Source organism: Trichosurus vulpecula, chromosome 8 (genome assembly GCF_011100635.1).
Source record: "Trichosurus vulpecula isolate mTriVul1 chromosome 8, mTriVul1.pri, whole genome shotgun sequence".
NCBI classification, from domain to species: Eukaryota; Metazoa; Chordata; class Mammalia; order Diprotodontia; family Phalangeridae; genus Trichosurus; species Trichosurus vulpecula.
In genome coordinates this window covers 1,759,214-1,779,218 of record NC_050580.1, presented here as the reverse complement: position 1 = coordinate 1,779,218, position 20,005 = coordinate 1,759,214, and positions in this window count along the sequence as shown.

Here is a 20,005-nt window from a genome sequence, read left to right as displayed (position 1 = left end):
GCAAATACAAAGTACAAACATACATTTATAAACACACCAAATACAATTCATAGTTACCAGCATCTGAGTTCAGTCGGGAGCTCGACAACGGCTGGCTCGGAGCTCCCAAAAAAGGAAGCCAACCTCTGGTTTTATATATCTTGTTCAGGGTCAAAGGTGAGTCACACATACGACTCACCCACGTGACCTAAAATTGTCATGAAAATGCAACTTAAACCCACGTGGTCTAAAAGCCTCTGATGTCACAAACATGTCACTCAAACCCATGTAAACTAGGCTTATCCTTGAGGCAAGGAGGCCATCAAAGACTCCTAATTTAATCAAGGAAACAAAGGCCAAACTCTTCAAGGGCACTTGGTTGAATAAGTGCTAAGGGCCCATCTTGACTCCCAATACAAGCTGATTCTGGAAAGCAGCAGAACTAAAAGCCCCAATCTGGACCCTACCCCCACCCCCTGATGCTGAACACTGGGGCATGGCCATGGTGCAGCTGGGAGCATGCCCGTGGACTGGCAGCCAAACAGTAAATGTTTTATCCTGTGACTGACTGCAAGCAGAAAGGAAAGCACTATATACCCACTCTGGGGTGGGGAGTTGTATTGGTAATTAAGGTGGGACTTTTTTTACTGTTTTAGAATGCTATATTAATTGTCTTTGATTGAGCCTTACTAGGTGCTAAGCTCCAGGCACACACCCTTTTGCTAACTAGGTGTGAATCCTTTGAGCCCGAACAGAGTATAAAAGCCCAAAGGTTGGTGTTTTGTCTGGGGCTCTCATCCAGTGGAAGAATGGTGTGGGACTCTGAGCAGCCACTCTAGGAGCCACCTGGCTTGTCAACCCAGATGTTGATGATTTCCTGGTAACTATGAATTGTGATTTGGTCTGTTTCTAATGTATGTTTGTAATTTGTTTGTATTTGCTCTGAAATTCAGGTTGCTGGCTTTTCCTTCTGAACTCAGTGAATGATATTTGTATGTTGGATTAAGGTAAGATTGTTAACTCCTTAATGTTACTTTCCTTAGTAAATCAGATCAAAAGAACCTGTGCTGGCAGCAGCTCCTGTTGCTGGTCTTTTTGGGGTCTTACACCCCACAACAGCTGCTGGCCGAATTGTTGCAACAGGGGTAGTCCTAGGCCTAGGCTCATGGGAACAGAGTAAGGTCAGGGAACACACAAGGTTTCTGATACATAGGGGCTCAGATCTAATTCTCATGGGGCAGTCCCCACTAACCACAACTCTTAGATTAGCATGAGTGTGAACATCCAGAAAGAAGCCGAGATGGTGACTGGAAGGTCACTCCCTCTTTGAGAACCACAGAGGGGTTGGCCATCTCTCAGAACTCCCTCCAAACTGGGGTCAAGTGCCTAACTACCAGGGTGAGCTGAGGACACCCTGAGGCCAGGGTTTGTAAGGGAAGAGGCTCATGTGGGTGGTTAGCAGCGGCACCTGGTATTTACATTTGGAGGTACACCTGTTAGAATTCTTCATGCCTCTAATAATTCTGCACCACGAAGGGTAGGTGGCTCAGGATTCTGGTCTCTACCACATAAGCACCTTCTGTTACCTTATTTCTAGACTAAGTTTTCCCTTTCATCTTCTTAATCCTTTTCTATTGGGAGAGGGGTCTCTGGCACCCAGTGAATCAATAGTGGATTTAGCTCCATTTGCTGTTGCTGCTGGTGGTGATCTGTCAGCAGCTTCCTCTGGCCTGCTTTTGATAAGAGGGACCATCCCACCAATCATATGCCTTGGTGCAGAATGTCTGAGCTCAGGGAGACCAGAGAGAACCTGGGTCACCTCTGTATCTTAAAGAAGTGTTGGGTGAGAAGTCAGGAGAAACACCCCCATGGATGTCAATTCAATCCCACAAACTTCCATTAAGTACCTATTAGGAAACAGCCCTCTCCAGGATCACTCAAGGTCTCTCCACCTCCTGTTCTGAAAGTCTATAAACCTCTCCTACTGAGCCTCGGGGCCTGAAAGGGGTATTCCTGCACTAGATTGAGTGCAAGCTCACTCACACTCGCGCTCTCTCGCTCTCTCTCTCTCTCTCTCTCTCTCTCCCTGGCAGTTGGATGAGACCAAACAAATTACTGTGGGCTATTTCTCACAGCTTTCCAAAATGGGGGCAGGGTAATCTGGTGCTACGACCATATGAGCAGGATGCATTAGAACTCTGAAGAGACTGCCCAGCCACCCAGGATTGTTAGCTGCCTCCAAAACAGACAGGCATGTTCGTGGGGCCCTTTGAACTGTCTTAGGAAGATTCTGAAGATCACCTGGCAGGATGAGGTACCAGACCATGAGGTTCTGCCAAGCATTCAAACTCTGCTTCAGAGAGCACAACTCCGATGGGCCGGCCACGTTGTTCAAGTGCAAAAGGGACACTTACCTAGTAGAGAACTCACACAGGGTAGGTGCTTGCATGGTGGTCAGAAAAATCGATACAAGGACTCTCTCAAGATCTCTCTTAAGAACTTTGGAGTTAATTGTGAGGTATGGGAGACATTGGCATAGGACCACCAGCATGGTATGACCACATCAGAGAAGGTACTGTGGTCTATGAGCAAAGCAGAATTGAAGCAGCTCAAAGGAAATGCAGGATGAACAAATTTAGGGCATCCACCCTTAATGTTCACATGGACAGTTTGTGCCTGACCTGTGGTAGAGCATTCTGAGCTCATATTGGCCTGATCAGCCACAGTCTGACGCATTACAACTGGACTCTGACATAGTGACATCATTTTAGTCCTCTTTGAGAATGAAAGACAAGAACCAACCAACCAATAGGACCTTTTCCCCCCAATATCCTTCCCTACCAGCGTGTATACACTCAAACCCATGTGACCTTTCACACTGGGATCCTGGGAAGGCCAAAGACATCCCCATGACACTGCCTTTGCTTATGTGTTTGGAGCTATCCAGACCTCCACCTCCCTGATGGTGAAGCACTGAGCCCAAAGGTCTGGTCCTGACAGTCTGTGGCTTCCTGTCCATCAGCCAGTTCACGGAGGCCAGCAAGGAAAGCTGCCTAAGCCACACCTCCTCTCTTCCCAGTGTTGCTCAAGCCTGCTTTACATTTGCAGAGAAGGACACTGAGGCAAAGCAGATACCATTTCCACTGAACATGAGTTTACTAACTACCCTGTGAGTTCCCTGCCCCCAGTTTCCCCTCGGGGAATCAGCATGAATTACTGCTACCTTCAAAGAGCCACATTCATCACCTGCCACCCCCAGGAAAAGCCTTGCTCTCAGTTTGATCCCAGTGGGCAGGTATGACGTCAGCACAGGCCTGAGTTAATTACTTGGCTGTCATTCCCAAGCTCATGTAAGGCCAGGAATGGCTTGCAGAATGACTCAGAATGGTCAGACTCCAGACTGGTGCCTGGAAAACCCAAAGTGAGATGGGTCTTGGCAAAAAGAGAGAGGGGGGGTGGACAGAAAGAGAGAAATAGGGAAAATGAGGAAGAAAAGGAAAAGAAGAAAGTCCTAGGAAGACGAAATAGGGCTTCCTCACTTCTTCCCCCACCCTGCTTACCTCCTAAAAATCAGTTTTATTCCTGCCTTTCATCTTTGCCTCACACACATTTCATCTCCCACAGCCATCTGGACCCTCCCTCAAAACAAGGAAAAACAATGAACCAGAAGGTCAGTTGTGCACACTGTTTTGTCCCAGTGAGCCCTGGCATGATCTGCTTACCTGTCCCCTTGGTTCTGCTTCTTTACAATCACGTCCTGCTTCTCTGAATTCCTTACACTTGTGTCTCAGGGATCCTCTGGCCCTCACCATTGGAGAGCCATCTCTGTTACCAGTCCACCCCTCCCCGTGGACTGGTTCTCTGGTACCCTCGGGCAACTGGGGGCTCTCTTGTCTCTTCCATGGGCTCAAGCCCCTGCCAATTGGCTTCTCTCCAATTTTAGGGACTCCAGTTCCATGTAACAGTCAGATTGGTAAAGAAATCTCAACTAAGGTATAACAGGAGCAAAGATATAAAACATCTACCTTTCCCACCCCCCCAGTGCCTCCGGGGCATAACCCCCACCACCACCACTGTGGTTTTGGAGTAAAGGAAGGTCATTAGATTCACAGTTTAGCTCAGTTCCTACACAGCATTAGTTCCAAGTCCAAAGCCCTGCATGGAGTTTTAACATTTCGAACCCTGACTTCTCAGGGCTTCCTTGCTTGGATGTTACAACATTTATCCTGGAATCCTGGGTTTCAAGGTCCCCATGGCTCAAGTCCTGGGTCAGGGACTCTACTCCCTATATCTAAAACTGAAAATGACAAACAAAAGAGACCCAAATCCCAAGCCCCTTTCTCAAGCCCATGGTCTGAGGGAAAGAGAAGGTGGCCCTTAAGCCCTTCAACATTTACTGCTGCATGGTGTTACTCAGTGACTGTATAAAACCTTCACTCTTAGACAGTGCTGAAAGAGGGGGCAGTCAGATAATTTTAAACATGCAGCCAGTTCCAGCTCTCCAGCTAAAGGAAAGAGGCTGCTCCTAACCACAAGGTAGGTCAGCACACAGTATCCACGCTGTCTCGTAGAAGCAGGGCCCAAGCATTTCTCATATCGGTGCTGCCATGTTAGGTGATTTGGGAATGTACAGAGCCCTCATTAAATTGTCATCTCCTACTGCAAAATAGGATTCCTTTATAATCATTCACCATGATTTTGTCAGCCATTCCCCCGATTAATGGCTGCCTAATTTGTTTCCAGGTCTTTGCTACCACAAGAACTGCTTCTATGAGCGTTTGGACCTTTGTTTCCTTAGGGTAGGCCCTCTTCACCCCTTTTCTTGAATAATTACCTATCAGAAGCCAGAACAGCTGGACCAGCTCCCAACTGTTCAGTAGTGGGTCAGTGTGTCAGTCTTCCCACAGACCCTTTGATATGAATCGGTCTCATTTTTTGTCATCTTTGACAATTCAAATGGTGGGAGGCAAAACCTCAGAACTGCTTTCAGGTTTAGCTCTCTACTTTGCCATTCTTACTTTAAAAACATTTGCATCCTTTGGCCACTCATTTTTTTATTATATTTATTGACGATCACTTACCTTTGAGAATCATGGAGTCTGAGGATAGGGAGAGATGTCTGCGGCTACTGAGTCCAAGCTCACCCATAGAGTGGATGCTCCCAACAGCCCTCCAGGGCTCCACCAGTATCAGTTCTGAGAGTCTCCTGGGAAAGGCAGTACCCGCCGAGGCAGCCGTGCCAATTGTAGGCAGGCTTGAATGTTTGCAAATTCTTCCTTATACTGAGCAGAAGCCTGTATGTCCTGGTAGCCCTGTTGTGGCTTGGGGTGCTGGAAAGCCGGAATGTAAGGGTTCATGCACCCGAACAGTTTATTGGAAGCCAATAGAGGTGGGCTAGATTCTGAGCGAATCTGCAGCTTCATGGGAGTCAGATTGACACTTATATACAAAAAAAGACGAGGAGAACATTTGGACGGGATTAAGGGGTAGTAAATAGCCTGGGGTGGGCCAGGTGTGATAGTGAAAGGAGTATTGAATATCTAGGTGGGCTGGGCTGGGCTGGGCTGGACTGGGCGGAATGCCTAGGGAAGGATGCCAGGGACTGGGTTGTGTGGGAAAACTCAGGGTCCAGGTCCCATCACCCCAACAGCCCCACTAGCAAGCCTTAAGTGTAGAAACAAAGACCATGTTTTAGGCCCAAAGTGAGCAGAAATGTGGCAGAAAGGGCCCAGGCCTCGTTGCCGGTGAGTGGATCCCTGTGCTACAACCCCTCAGAGTAGCCTGGGTTTCCAGCATGTGCCTAGGCAGGACTGGGAGGTTGGAAGCTCTGCCTTTGCATCTGGCCCCACTCAGATCCCTGGGGGCCTGCCCCTGCCTGACTACCTGACTACTTTTCTCTCTGCTCTGCGGCTGGATTCCCCATCACTGCTGCTGACCTCTCCCCCCGGGGGGGGGGGGGGGGGAGGGGGGGGAGAAGAGGGGAGGGGGGTGTGGAAATATCATCCTTTTCTGTTGCAGCCTCCTTCTCTCTCCCCAAACTGCTCTAGGCCCTGGCCAGTGTGCCTCCCTGGGAAAGCGGTCTGCCCATCAGTGCCCATGCCTCGGACCCAGAGCCTCATGGAAAATGCAGCCTCTTCCTACAACTGACACTTTCTGACCCATTCCACATACGTCTTCCTGGTCCTGCTCGACTCCTGTGCAAAAAGACAAGAAAGAAGCCAAAAGAAAAGTGAGTCATCTCCTGCCCACTCTACTATCCTACCTGTGAAAACAAGCAGGATGGGCCAGCGTGGAAAAAGGAAGCTTTGTGGCCTAGACAAGCCTCAGTTCCTCCACCAGGCTAGGTGACCTCCAGCCACTTCTAGCCTCTGGACAGGAACAGTTGAGTCCCTTCCCTCCCTCCCCGACTCTCCAGGCCTCCAATTCTTCCTGCTTCTTTCTCCTCACGGATGGTTTCCTGTTGGTCTCTGCCTTCCAAATGCCAGAAATCTCAGGGCCACAGAAAGAACAAGCCAGACCATGCAGCCCAAGAGAAGCCAAACTCAAGGCCAACACAGCAAAAAGGGAGAGCTCTGGGCTTGAACCCTGCTCCTGTAACTTCCCACCTGGGTTACCCTAGGCACATGACCTTTCCTCTCTAGGCCTACGTTCCCCTTCTGTAGAAAGAAATGTATTATGAATGCATAACATACCCTCTGCGTGCCTTAACCCACATCACCTGAGGATGGCTGCTGCCTCAGCTTCCTGGGCCTACTCTCCTAACACTGGCAAATGAGTCCCCACTGGTATGTTTTGAATTAACATTCAGCCTGTAGACTTATCTCCTAGCAAAAGCATTTACTAAGATATATGTAAAATAAACAAACAAACCAATAGCTACAATCCTCTCTCCCTTTAAACCTTAAGCATACTCTCCCATGTATACACAGTGTCCAAACTTAGATCATGGTGGTAATGAAGTATATGTGCTGGACACATATATGGGAAAGGCAACTCATAATTTCTGGCACTGAAAGATATAGTTGTCTTTTCTCTCCTCGTAGAATCCTCGTACACTTCTCCTTGGTTCACCATATCTTCTGGGTGGCTGGAATACCTGGGTTCCCACAACCTAGTCCATTCCATTCCCTAACTTCTTCCTGCCTCAGATGTCCATCTGGAAGGTGTGTTTCTGCTCTTGCAATTTTGCTTCAAATCTCAAACTGAGAACTGTGGAGCTGCTAGATGGAGTCTCTCATTTTGCTGTTAGATGCCAATCCAGAGGCAGGAGAACATTCCTATCCTCCCCCAGCCTTAGGGGAGTCTTCTCCACAAAGAACTCTTGAACTTGTGCTCACTCCAAACTGGGCTCTCTCTGTGGGCTTAGCCACCTTGGGAGGCTGTGATTCCTTCAGAGAACTTGCCCACATGTCTTTGTAGTTGGTTACCACCATTCCACTCTGGGTCTTGTCAACAGGCAATCACAACTTCAGGAAACTTACAGAAAACTAGGTTTATTACAAGAGAAATGAACATGCGTGTGGAACCCAAAGAATCACAATCCATACAGAAGTTTTCAAGAGTCCTTAACGGTTTTCTGAGCTAGGGGCAGGTCAAAGAAAACCTCCACCAGAAATACAATGGCATGTTCTTGCTCTGCTGGGAAATGAAGAATAAAAGGAATTCAAAATACACAGTGCGTCTTGAGTGAATTTAGTTAATGTATTGGTCATTTAACATTTAGTAAGTGCTAACTGTATGCGTGTCATGGCATCACCTCCCTGTTGTCATCTTCCTTTTCAAGAACAAAGTATGTGGGTGTAGAGTGAAGTAAACAAAATCAAGAAAAGAATGGATGCAATGGCTGCCATAACATAAAAGACGAGATCACTAAAAAAGAAAAGGCAAGACCATAAGGCCCTAGACATGACAGCAGCAAACCCATTTCCCTCCTCTACAAAGGCAGCCTGTCTCATTGGTGATCTGATGGCAATTGTGTAGGTTGGGTTTTCTGATCTCTTCTCTGTTACACAGAAAGGCTTAATGTAATGAGTGGGTCACTGGGTGGGTGTGGAGGGGTGGCTGCATATCTGGAGATAACAGTAAAGTTTTAAAAAAAAAAGGCATTGTTAAAACATTAATTTAAAACAAATAAAATGAGGGCACTAGACCCAAGGGGCCAGTGGATAGAGCAGAGTTCAAATCCAGTCTCAGATACTTACTAGCTGTGTGACCCAGGGCAAGTCACCCAGTTTGCCTCAGTTATATCTGACACATCTATAAAAGGAGCTGGAGAAGGAAATAACAAACCACTCTAGTATTTGTGCCAAGAAAACCCCAAATGTGTGAACTGATTCAACCATTCTGGAGAGCAATTTGGAACTATGTCCAAAGGGCTATAAAACTGTGCATACCCTTTGATCCAGCAATGTCACTGCTAGGTCTGTATCCCAAAGAGAAGGGAAAAGAATGCACATGTACAAAAATATTCATAGCAGCTTTTTTTGTGGTGGCCAAGAATTGGAAATGGAGGGGATGTCCATCAATTGGGGAATGGCTGAACAAGTTGTGGTATATAAATGTAATGGAATACTATTGTTCCATAAGAAATGATAAGCAGGTGGATTTCAGAAAAACCTGGAGAAACTTACACGAACTGATGCTGAGTGAAGTGAGCAGAACCAGGAGAACACTGTACACAGCAACACAGCAACATTTTTCAATGACCAGCTGTGATAGACTTAGCCCTTCTCAGCAACACAATGATATAAGACAATTCCAAGACTCACAGTGGAAAAGGCGGTCCACACCCAGAGAAAGAACCATGGAGTTTGGATGTAGATCTTAGCATACTATTTTCGCAGTTTTTTCTTTCTCGTGGTTTTTCCCTTTTGTTCTGATTCTTCTTTCACAACATGACTAATGTGGAAATGTTTAATATGATTGCATATGTATAACTTATATCAGATTGCTGTCTTTGGGAGTGGGGTGGAGAGGGACGAAGGGAGAAAAAATTTGGAACTCAAAATCTTATAAAAGTGAATATTGAAAGCGATCTGTACATGTAATTGGAAAAAAACAAAATACTACTAAGAAAAAAAAAAAGAAAACCCTCAATGGGATCATAAAGAATGGGACACAACTGAAATGACTGAGCAACAACAGACCCAGTAATCAGATGGGAAGGCCAAGATTAGTATGGGCCAGTTTTGAAGCCTGAGGCCAACTGTCTGGGGTTCTCTCCCTCCTTAAATAACCTTGGATTTAGGCCAAGCTGCTGAGACCTAAGTGATAAGCAGTTCATCCTAGGTAACTTGGAAAAGGAAGATGGAAAGAGGCCCATGGAAACTGGAAAACCAATGAAGGAAGGGAAGATTGTCCCAATCTCCTCTTGGCCAGGGCTTTGTCCAAGGAACAAACATCAATAGAAACTTGATCCCCATTTTCCAAAGCAAAGGATATGTCTGTGTGTGTGTGTGTGTGTGTGTGTATAAGGGGAGGTGTGTGGGCATAGGGACAAGGGGCATCTGTTTCAACAATCCGGCCAGCAGCTGCTGTGGGGAGTGTAAAATCAGCAACAACCAGCTCACAGAATACTGCCAAAGCCCAGGTTCTTTTGATCTGTTTTACTAAGGAAAGCAACGTTAAGGGGTTAACAGGCTTACTTTAATTCAGCATACAAATACCATTCACTTAGTTCAGGGGGAAAAGCCAGCACCCTGAACTACGGAGCAAATACAAACAAATTACAAACATGGACAGACGGACCAAATACAATTCATAATTACCAACACCTAAGTTCAGCCCAGGAGCTCATAACAAGAGCTGGCCCAGAGTCACACACGCCACCACAGCTATGAGTCAGAGCTCCAAAAAAGAGAAAGCCAACCCCTGGTTTTATACCTTTTTCAGGGTCAAGGGTGAGTCACACATGCGACTCACCCACGTGACCTAAAATCGTCACAAAGAGGCAACTTAAACCCACATGGTCTAAAAGCCTCTGATGTCCCAAACATGCCACTGAAACCCATGCAAACTAGGTCCTCCCTTGAGGACTCCCAATCTAATCAAGGAAACAAAGGCCAAACTCTTCAAGGGCACTTGGTTGAACTGAGTGCTAAGAGCCCATTTTGATTGCCAGGACAGCATCTAACAGGTACTTCTAGCCCTGTTTTAATTAGTTGTTGTAATTGGTTGTTGAGGCCTTCTGGGGAGCTGGATCTTTCTCTTCCTCCCCTTTTCCTTTCTCTTTCCGGGCCTGAAGGCTCTTAGAACATCTAGGCAATTCAATTCCATAAACATTTATTAAGCACCTACTGTGTGCCAGTCACCATGTTAGGCACCAGAAATACAAAGACAAAAACAAAGCTCCCTGCCCTCAAGGAGCTGAGGTTCTCTGGGGAATATGGCACATCCTCCAATGTCTCCATACAAGGTAACTTAAGGAAAGTGACAGGACAAATAGGGGAATGAAGACAGGTTCTGCATTCATAGGTGGAGGTTTCCAAACTGGGCATGGATGAAAGCTAGCTGATTTCTACTGGCTGAGGGCTCTCTCCCCAGTAGTACAGAGGAGTGCCCCACCCTGCCCCAAATGAGGAGAGGGTCCCACACCGATGGAAGGGGGCATGAGGGGTGAGAAGGGAGGGCATGCCAGACTTTGAGGCATGGATAAAGGCTTAGAGGTTGGAGAAGACAGAGGGCCCATGTTGGTGCCCGGCTGACTGGCACCGAGAATGGCAGAGGACTGTAATGAAGTGAGTGGAATCAGGCCGGGGTGATGCTCTGTTCTGAGGCAGCTGGGTAGTGTGCTGGGATTTGAGCTATGGCTCCGATAGCTCCCCGATGTATGACTTAACATCTTTGTGCCTCAGTTTCCTCACAGGTAAGATGAGGATAATACTAGCACCACTTCCCTCCCAGGATTATTGTGAGGGTCAACCCAGTGAAATCCAATGAACATTTATTAAGTGCCTACTAGGTGCCAGGCACTGTGCTAAACCCTGGGGATACAAATGAGAATGAGAAAGACAGTCACTGCCCTCAAGCAGCTTGTACTCTAGTGGGGCAAGACAGTATACAAGTAGGAAGAGATGAGGGCATCTTGTTCCAATTTCTCCTCTCCATAAAGAAAGGCAGGGACAATTACATGGCACAACGGCTGGGGTGCTGGGCCTGGAATCAGGAATACCTGAGTTCAAATCCAGCCTCAGACACTTCCTAGATGGGTGACCCTAGGCAAGTCACTTAACGCTGTTTGCCTCAGTTTCCTTATCTGTAAAATGAGCTGGAGAAGGAAATGGCAAAGCCACTCTGGTATCTCTGCCAAGAAAACCCTAAATGGGGCCACAGAGAGTGACTGAACAACAACACTGACATAAAAGAAGGCCTGTACCCTGGGCAGGGCAGCAGGTACAAGGGGGTGGCATGGAGGGGGGAATTCAATGAGATAAGGGATGTAAAGCACTTTCTTTGTGTACACCTGCCAGCTCTTCCCTCTTGTTGGGAGCAGGGGAAGTTTGTGAGCAGGGACTTACTTAGGGAGCCTCTGAGGCAGCTCTGGGTTGAGAGGCTGGGGGTGCAGTGAAGAGGCCAGGAGCCCAAACTAGGGGCTGGCCGGCTGGTGAATGGAGGCGAGAGCGGCCACATGCCAGGGCTAAGCGGTCTTCCAAGCTTGGCAAGACTTGGAAGTGGTTTGGATATGGGGGGGGTGCTCTGTGCTTGTGACATGGGGAATGGGCAGGGAAGGGCACCCCCCCCATTCTAGTAAGCTTTCTCTCATGCTGTAGGCTGGGCTACGGTTCCCACCATAGGAAATGGTGTCCTTATGCTGGCCCCTCTATAAGACTGTAAGTTCCTAGGGAGCAGGACCAGCCATGGGCTCCACCTGAATGGCTCTAGCTCCCTGCATCATGGAGGATGAAATCTTACACTCTTCCCATCCCCTCCCTCCCTGCCCTGGGTCTCGGCTGGACTGGTATGCATCAAACTAGCCACAACAACCTCCTCCTCCTTGTTTCTACCTTCACACCATCTTCAGAATACACTCCCTCCTCTCCTCTGTCCCTGCCCCCACCCCGGGGCAGACCCTCAGACCCTCATCACCTCACCCCTGGACTATGGCAGTAGCTACTGGGGGTGGGGGGAGTGGTCTGCATGCCTCAGTCTCCATCCCCCATCCTCCACTCAGCCACGAAAAACAAAACCCTTATGACAAATACACATAGCCAAGCAAAGCCATTTCCCACGCTGTGTTCCCAAACGCCTATGTCCAGTCGAGTCCATCCCCTCTCTGTCAGGAGGGGGCAGCATCTTCATCATCCATCCTCCGCTTCCTTAGATCAGAGTTTGAATCTTCCAAAGGTCTTTATGTTGTGGTTGTCTCCAACCTGTACCCTTCCCTCTGCATCTATTCACACCAGATTTCCTAGGCTTCTCTTTGTCACTTTTAATAGCCCCATAGTATTCTGTTACCTTCTGTGCCCATCCCTAAGTAAGGGGCACCCTCTTAGTTTCTGGTTCTTTGCCATCACAAAAGCTGATGTAAACATTTTTGTACATACACATCCAATCTCTTTGATCTCTGCACGGCATAGGTCTAGGAGCAGGTCAGAGTAGGAACAGTCCGGGGACTCTGTAGTATAACGCTCAGTTGCCTTCCAGAATGGCCGGACCAGTTCCTAGCATTGCCAACAATGTGTTCATGCGCCTGTTTTCCTGCAGCACCTCCAGCATTTACCATTTTCCCTTTTTGTTGTATTCCCCAATTACCTGAATGTGAATTTCTCCTGTCAGTTTAACCTCTTGACCTTCTCTTGTTGACTTCCCCTCTGGACTGTCTCTTGCTGATTTCACCTCTGCCCCATCTCTGGTAATTTCCCTTCTGCAGCATCTCTCCAGTACCCCCCCTCCTCTCCTCTGATACCACCACCACCACCCTGGATCGCCTCACACCTGGACGACTGCAATAGCTTCTTGGGGGATGTGGGTGTGGCACCCCGTGTCTGCTTGCCTCAAGTCTCTCCCCAAGCCAGTCCATCTTACCATTCAGCCACTAAATTGATTTTCCTAAAGCACAAGTCTGATCATGACAGCCCCCTACTCAATAAACTCCAGAGTCTCCCTACTGCCTCCAGCATCAAATACACAAAATCCTCTGGCTTTTAAAGCCTTCCAAAACCTGGTTTCCTCCTTCCTTTCCAGGCTTCTCACACCTTAGTTCCTGATGCATACTCATCAGTCTAGTGACAGCGGCCTCCTGGCTGTGCCCATCTCTCAGCTCTGGGCACTTTGTCTGGTTGTCTCTCATGCCTAGAAAACTCTCCCACCCCCACCCACATCTGGGTCAGAAGGTGGTAGATGTGATCATTAGAAAATGCTCTCCTATGGGCACTAGGCGGTTGCAGTGCCGCATCCCAATAGGGCCCCCTCCATTCTCTGGGGCTCTTTTGTACGTGGGCAAGCTGCTCAGGCTCTCAATAACTTTACTTGAGTTCGCTTCCCATCAGTTTCTGAACAGCTGAAGACAGTCTTTTCTTTGTCCTTCTCAAACATAGACGGTTCCTCACATCCCCTGTGCAAATACAGGACTGTCTAGCAGACAATCCAGGTCTCTTGAACTGTGGCATAGGGTCCTGGTCCACTGGAGTCTTTTAGTTCAAAGTTCTGCAATCAGTTCACATCGTTATCTTGCCATGTTTTTCAGGCAGCACTACTACAGGTAATGCCTGAGGAGTGCTGGCCTCTGTGATGAAACTGTTAACCAGTATTTCTTTGAGATGGTTCTGATGGGGATGGGATCTGAACTTCTAAAAGGAAAAGACCATGTCTTTGAAAGCAACCCAGCTTCCGAATTTTCCCATATATTTCAGTAGCCCAGATCACAGGTGCCCAAGGCACCTGACCGCCCCTGACCACCTAGATTACTTAATTAGCTTACTTGACACTCCTTAATGCCATTTGGACCCCTCATCTGTTACCCAGGACCTCCCCAGGCTACTTGCCACTCCTTAATCCCGTGCAAATGTCCTCAGTCTTTTCCTTATAAAAGTACCAATCTTACCCCCATCATAATTGTGCAGGTTCTTTGAATCTACCGCTTCTACTGCCAATACAATAAACCTTGTTACTCCACTGAACGGTTTGGGTGGTCGTCTTTCAGGGCAGACCCCCTGAACCCTTGCATTTTGGGCTTCCCAGCACCCCAAACCACCAAAGAAACATGTCCTATTTAAACTCACTCTCAGCCAGAAGATAAACAAATCTAAACTCATCTCACAGTAGGCTTTTTCCCTTCTTGCCTGCACAGGGGGTGGAATCCTTCCTGTCTTCTCTGGACACTGGTGGCCAGAACTCCAAAGACAGACTGAAAAGGTGGGGATCTCTCTTCTCTCCTCGTCGTGCAGACTCCACCTCACTCCTCGTGCAAGCATGAGGTATAGATCTTCACCAGTAAGGAGAGGATGCTGTGCCAAAAGGCTTTGGGGAGCAGATTGTGAACTCCTTGAGGGTGGGCTTTGCCTGCCATTTTTTTTCCAGGGCCTTCATCAATGTGTTAATTGACTCTCTTATTTGATTTCTTTGTTCAGAGGATGGGTGCATTGGGTGGGGGAGGGGTAAGAACCTGTGAACCTGCGATCTCTCCCTCCCCCCACCCTGAGAATCAGAAGGGGGACCACTCTCTCTAGCAGGTGACTCCGTCTCTTCCCAAGGTTTGCAGACATTCCTTTCTGCCTTCTTCATACCTGTCCTGGTCTTCCTTCTCAGGCTTCTAGGCTGGCTCAGGATCAGATCAGCTCTGTGGGCTTGATGGCTATATTCATCTGCTTTTCTTTGCCCTGGGTCTCCTCCACTAGAATATTAGCGCCTGTATCTGTATTCCCAGTACTTAGCACCGAACCTAGAGATCATTCAATCAAATTTTTAAGCAGGGATATCCAGAGAGGCAAAAAAAAAAAAAAAAAACGCAGTCCCTGCCCTCAGGAGTTTGCTATCTATTAGAGAAGAGTACATATAAACATAATGTATAGAAAGCAAAAAGATACAGAATAAATTTTGTTGTTTAGTTATTTCCGGAAGCTTCCTGACTCTTTTAGGGTAGAGGAGCGGGCAGATTCTGGCAAAGATACTAAACTGGTTTGCCATTTCCTTCTCTAGCCCATTTGACAGTAAGGAAACTGAGGCAAACAGGGTGAAATGACTTGTCCAGGGTGTCACATTGGAACTCTGATCTTTCTGGCTTCAAGCCCTAAGCTCTATCCACCATCCTGCCCCAACAACAGCCTTAGAGGCGCTTATAAACAGGAAATGATTAACGGAGAAAAAGCCCTGGGATTGAGAAGAGTTGGGGAAGGCATCCCATAGAAAATGGCACTTTAGTTGGGACTTAAAGGAAGCTGGGGAGGTCAGTGGTCAGTGGAGGTGGAAGAGTTAGAGCTGAGAGGGGGACACAGGCAGGAGGCCGCCATCACAGCACTGGCGAGTTCACAGGACTGGCAGTTCAGGTCAGGAAGTAAGGAATGAGAAGCCTGGAAAGGGAGGAGGGGCAGCTTCTGCAGGACCTCAAATGCCAGAGGGCCTTCGATTTGCTCCAGATAACCCTAACCTCCCCTCAGATTGGAGGGTGGAGTACCACTCCTCCCCATCCCTCCTTTCCAAAGGGCAGAAAATGGTCTCTCCGAGCACTCCATTTGACATCTGCTGCTCCTCCCAGGATAAACTCGTCGCTTCTAATCTTGTCACCCTGGGCTAACTCAAGCCTTGACTGACGCCATCGCCCCCAGGCTCCTCCCCACTCAGATTCAGGGTGGTGGCTGGAGTCCTCCTTCCTAGCCTTTCTTTATAGAGGGCAGAAAGCAGACATTTGGGCTCATTCCATTCTACCTGGTTTTTACTTCATGGGACAAGATTCCACAGCTTCCCCTGCGCCCCCCACCAGGGTGCCCTGGTCCACCACCTCTCCTGCTCCTTTTGTGTATCTCCTCCATTAGGACTGCAGGCTCCTCGAGGGCAGGGACTGCACTTGACACGTTGTTTTTGGTTTTTTTTCATTTGTCCCTCTACTTCGTGACCCCGTTTGGGATTTTCTTGGCAAAGCTACAGGAACGGTTCGCCATTTCCTTCCCCAGCGTATTTTATGGATGAGGGAACTGAGTGACTTGCCCAGGGTCACACAGTAAGGAAGAATCGGATTTAAACTCCAGGGCGAGAACTCTGCCCACTGCACTGTGCCACCTAATTGCCCAAATGTGGCAAACAGTAGGTGCTTAGTAAATGTTTCTTGGATTAGACTGGATCCAACTTGCATCTTAGGAAAATCACTTTAGTGGCTGGAGATGGACATGAGGCAGGTTATTGTAATGCTGAATTCATTCCTTCACCCATTAAAAGCAGGTGCGAACACCTCTTCTGGATCTTTCTTATCTCTAGCTGTTTGGACACTCTTCCCCTTCTTCTCTGACCAGTTGGACTGGTCCTTCTCTCCCTTCTTTCCTGGATGTCCATTCAGGTCATGTCTGCTCACCCTGGGTGTCCTCCAAGGTGGGGTGCTGGGTCCTCCCTCTTCTCTTTCCCTTTTTGCTTAGTGAGTTCACCTCCGGGGGATTCTATGATCCTCTCTACCCTCTTTTGGAGGTGGCTAGGAGGCTGAGAACAATGCTAGGTCTGGAGGGTGTTGGAGGGAAGATCCATATCTATGCTCTAGTCCCCCAGGATGAGTGAGAGCAGCCTTTGAGGAGTCCAAAAAGACATCACCAAGCCTGAAGTCTCTCAGGAAAGAAGGGAGGATCCTGCAGTTGGTAGATAAGAGCTCCTGGCTCTGACTCTGGGTGATACACAGGGATTGCATTAATCTCAAGGGAGGAAAAGATGCTGAGGAGGAAGAACCTGGAAGTGGCTGCCAGGGAGGCTTTGCCAGCAAGAGGATACCAGTGACTCTCCAGCTTCTCCCTCCTTTTCCACATCATCTCTGCCCCTGGTGCCAAGTCTTACATCTGTTGGCCCTGGCCATCCCTGCCTTGGTCCCCCTCCATTCCTCTTGCCCAGGGAGCTTGAACCAAGCCTGGCAGAAGTCACATGACCATGACAAGGCCCTCATTCCTTGTATTTAACCCCTTCATTCCCCTTTGTTTGGGGGGCACTCCCAGCCAGTGGTCATTCCAAACCTCTTCCTAGGGTTCTCACACCAGCCTCTACCCCTCTCTCTTTGTCAGAGGACCTTGCTTCAGACTTCCTGGTGCCCACAAGGAGCCACATATGTGATGGAAGACCTGGATATCCAGTGCTGCTTTACCTCCCTCTCTAGGAAAGCGGAGGCCCTTGTCAGCATCTCTCTGCCTCTCAGATCTTTGTCACCCTCCTCCCCCAGCCACATGCCCATTCTCTCTTTGCTCCTCTCTCAGGGAAGAGATGCCTTTGTGCCAAGGCTGCACCCTCTCCTTGTGCCCTGGTCCCTCCATCTCCAGCCCCTTTGAGCTTTTCTCTGTCTTCATTCCCAATGTCTTCTAAGTGATTGGCTCCTGACTCCTGCCCACTGAGGGCACGTTTGGATCCTGCCCATTCTCCTTGACCTGCCTGTGTCAGCTCCTTTTCAATCAAACTAAAAACTGGCTACACTGTCCCTCTACTTCCTCACCCTCGGCTCCCGTCACAATCCTCCCCAATCTCTGTGCCCCCACCCCATGAAACCGTTCTCTCCAAGGCCACCAATGACCTTGTTCTTGATAAAGCCCCTCTTAGAGACCCTGCTATTGACACTCTCCTTGGGGTTTAATGACCACTTCCTTCTAGGCTGCTTTTGGGGACAGTCATTCAGACCCTCCTCCCATGGGGACACTCAGTCAGGACTTTGTCCTGCCATTTCAAACACATTGCTTTTCCCCTGGGAACCCCACCCTGCTCCCAACCTTAGCCTCGCAGGTCTGTGGAAGGCACTGCCACCCTTCCCGTAGCTCATGGCAGCCCATGACTCATACGCCCAAGGCCTTGCTGCCACCCTCCCCCCCCAGAGCCCGGTGGTTTTTTCCTGACTTGCCCTCACATCTCTTCTCTTTTCCCCCACCTAAACCCTGTGAACCCCGCCAATTTGGTCTTCACTTCCTGCCGGGCTTATTGCGACTGCTTCCTAATTGCCTTCCCCATTCATCCATCACGAGGGTGCCAAGGTGCCTTCCCGAAGATCCCCTAGGCGTGACACGCAAGGCCTCGCCCTGGCTCAAGACAATTCAAATGGCCCCCCGAACATGCCTTGGTTTGGCACAGAGAGTCATCCGCAATCCGGCTTCCGAGATATCCACGGCCCGGCCACCCGTTCAGATACAGACAGGCTTTGCCCCCTCTGTTCTCTGATCTTAACAATATACCCTCCTGCTCCTGCCCCCTCCCCCGTAGACCGCCGGCCCAGGGGCTCTTTGGAGTCTCTCCGCCCCTAGCCAGCCCAGCTGCTGGGCAGGTGCTTACAAAAGCTCGGGGAATGGCTGATTGTCTCTGCTTGAGAAGTCTGGGGGAGTGGACGGAGCCGCCTCGGGAACGAGGAAGGCCTGGGGTCCAGTCCTGCCTCTCAGACATTGTGTGGGACGCTGGGGAGGTGCAGTCGCCTCTCCTGCGCTTTAAGCAGCTCGCTCTCTGTTGCAAAGAAGGTGCCAGCCTGCTTGGGAGGGGCAGGCTCTTAATCCAAGTGGCTCCCTTTATCAGGGAAATCCTGGGGCCGAGCCTGGCCCTGTTCTATGGATCCAGCTAGAAAAGACTGGAAGCTCCCAGAGGGCTGTGAATGATTCCTTTCCGCCCCGGTATCCCCAGCTTCCAACCCCATTTGGGGCATAGTTGGGACTTGGGCTAGTTAAGCTTCGGATGGAAATGCCCGGCTGTTGGATTGCAAATGAGCAGGACAAAAGGCCTCGGGGCACCACCCAGCGGGTGTGAAGCGGGGGGAGGGGAGTGGTGGGAGTGAGGCCGCTCTTCGGGGAGCCGGCAGGGGGCGGGCGTAGCGAGGGGGTTAGGAGAACCTACCCGAGGGGCCAGTTTTGGGTCAGGCGAGCTCCACAGCGAAGCCCCCGGGGAAGGAGACCGCGGAAGGTTCCTCCCTCCAAGAATTTCTAGGCTGGGACAGAGAATTGATTTGCAGCGATCAGGGCTGGGTTCCCGAGTTTCTGCAGTGCCTCACAGCCGGGTTCTTCTGGTCTTCAATAAACATCCATTAATTACCTACTAAATGCCTGGCCCAGTGCTGACAGCCTAAAGAAAGTCGAGGGGGGCGCAATCTGGAAACGGGAGGTTTCCTGGTTGTCGACTCCCCAGGGGGAGTCCTTGCCTGGCACCGCTTTCGATTCTAGCACAATTCAAGGGGCTAGAGAGAGCTCGAGGAACCCCTGAGGGGATGGGACCCTGGGTGGGGGTGGGGCGCTAATGGGAACGCCTCCAGTTCCTGGAGGGCCGGGGCGCCTGGCATTTTTCCTTTCCCCCTCAGCACAGTGCCTGGCACGGGGAGGGGAGGGGGGAGCTTCGTCCACTCTTGTTGGAGGAGTGATTTCCGTGGCACCGGAAGGCTCTCCGCCCCCCACCCCCACCCCACAGGCGGACCGACGTTCGCGTGTTCCCTTCCTTTTCAAATGAGGAAACTGAGGGGAGAAGAGCTAGATTAAGTGCCTACTGTGTGCAGTGCCCTGTTCTGGGTGGTGGGGAGGGAGCCAGAAGGCTGCCTCCAGGAGATCTGACGCTGGCCCAGGGGCAGCTCTCCCCGCTCCCTGAGGACTCCCTCTCCCATCCCGGGCTGGGGTCCGTAGTGCCCAGAGGCAGGCGGGAGGGCGGGGGCACATCTGTCCGGGCCAGCCCCGCGCCGGGCGGGGAGACGCTGCCGGAAGGAGCCAGCCGGGGTGCCTGCCTCCCTCGCCCAACCCAATACCCGCCTCTCCCGGCCCCCGCCCGCGCGCCCCTCACCCCCGCGCCTGGGGCAGCGGCCCCGCTCCCGCCGCTAGGGGGCGTGCCGACACAAGAGCGCTACTATGTAACCCTTCCAACCCCGACACACCCGAAGGCTTTCCCCAGCCCCCTT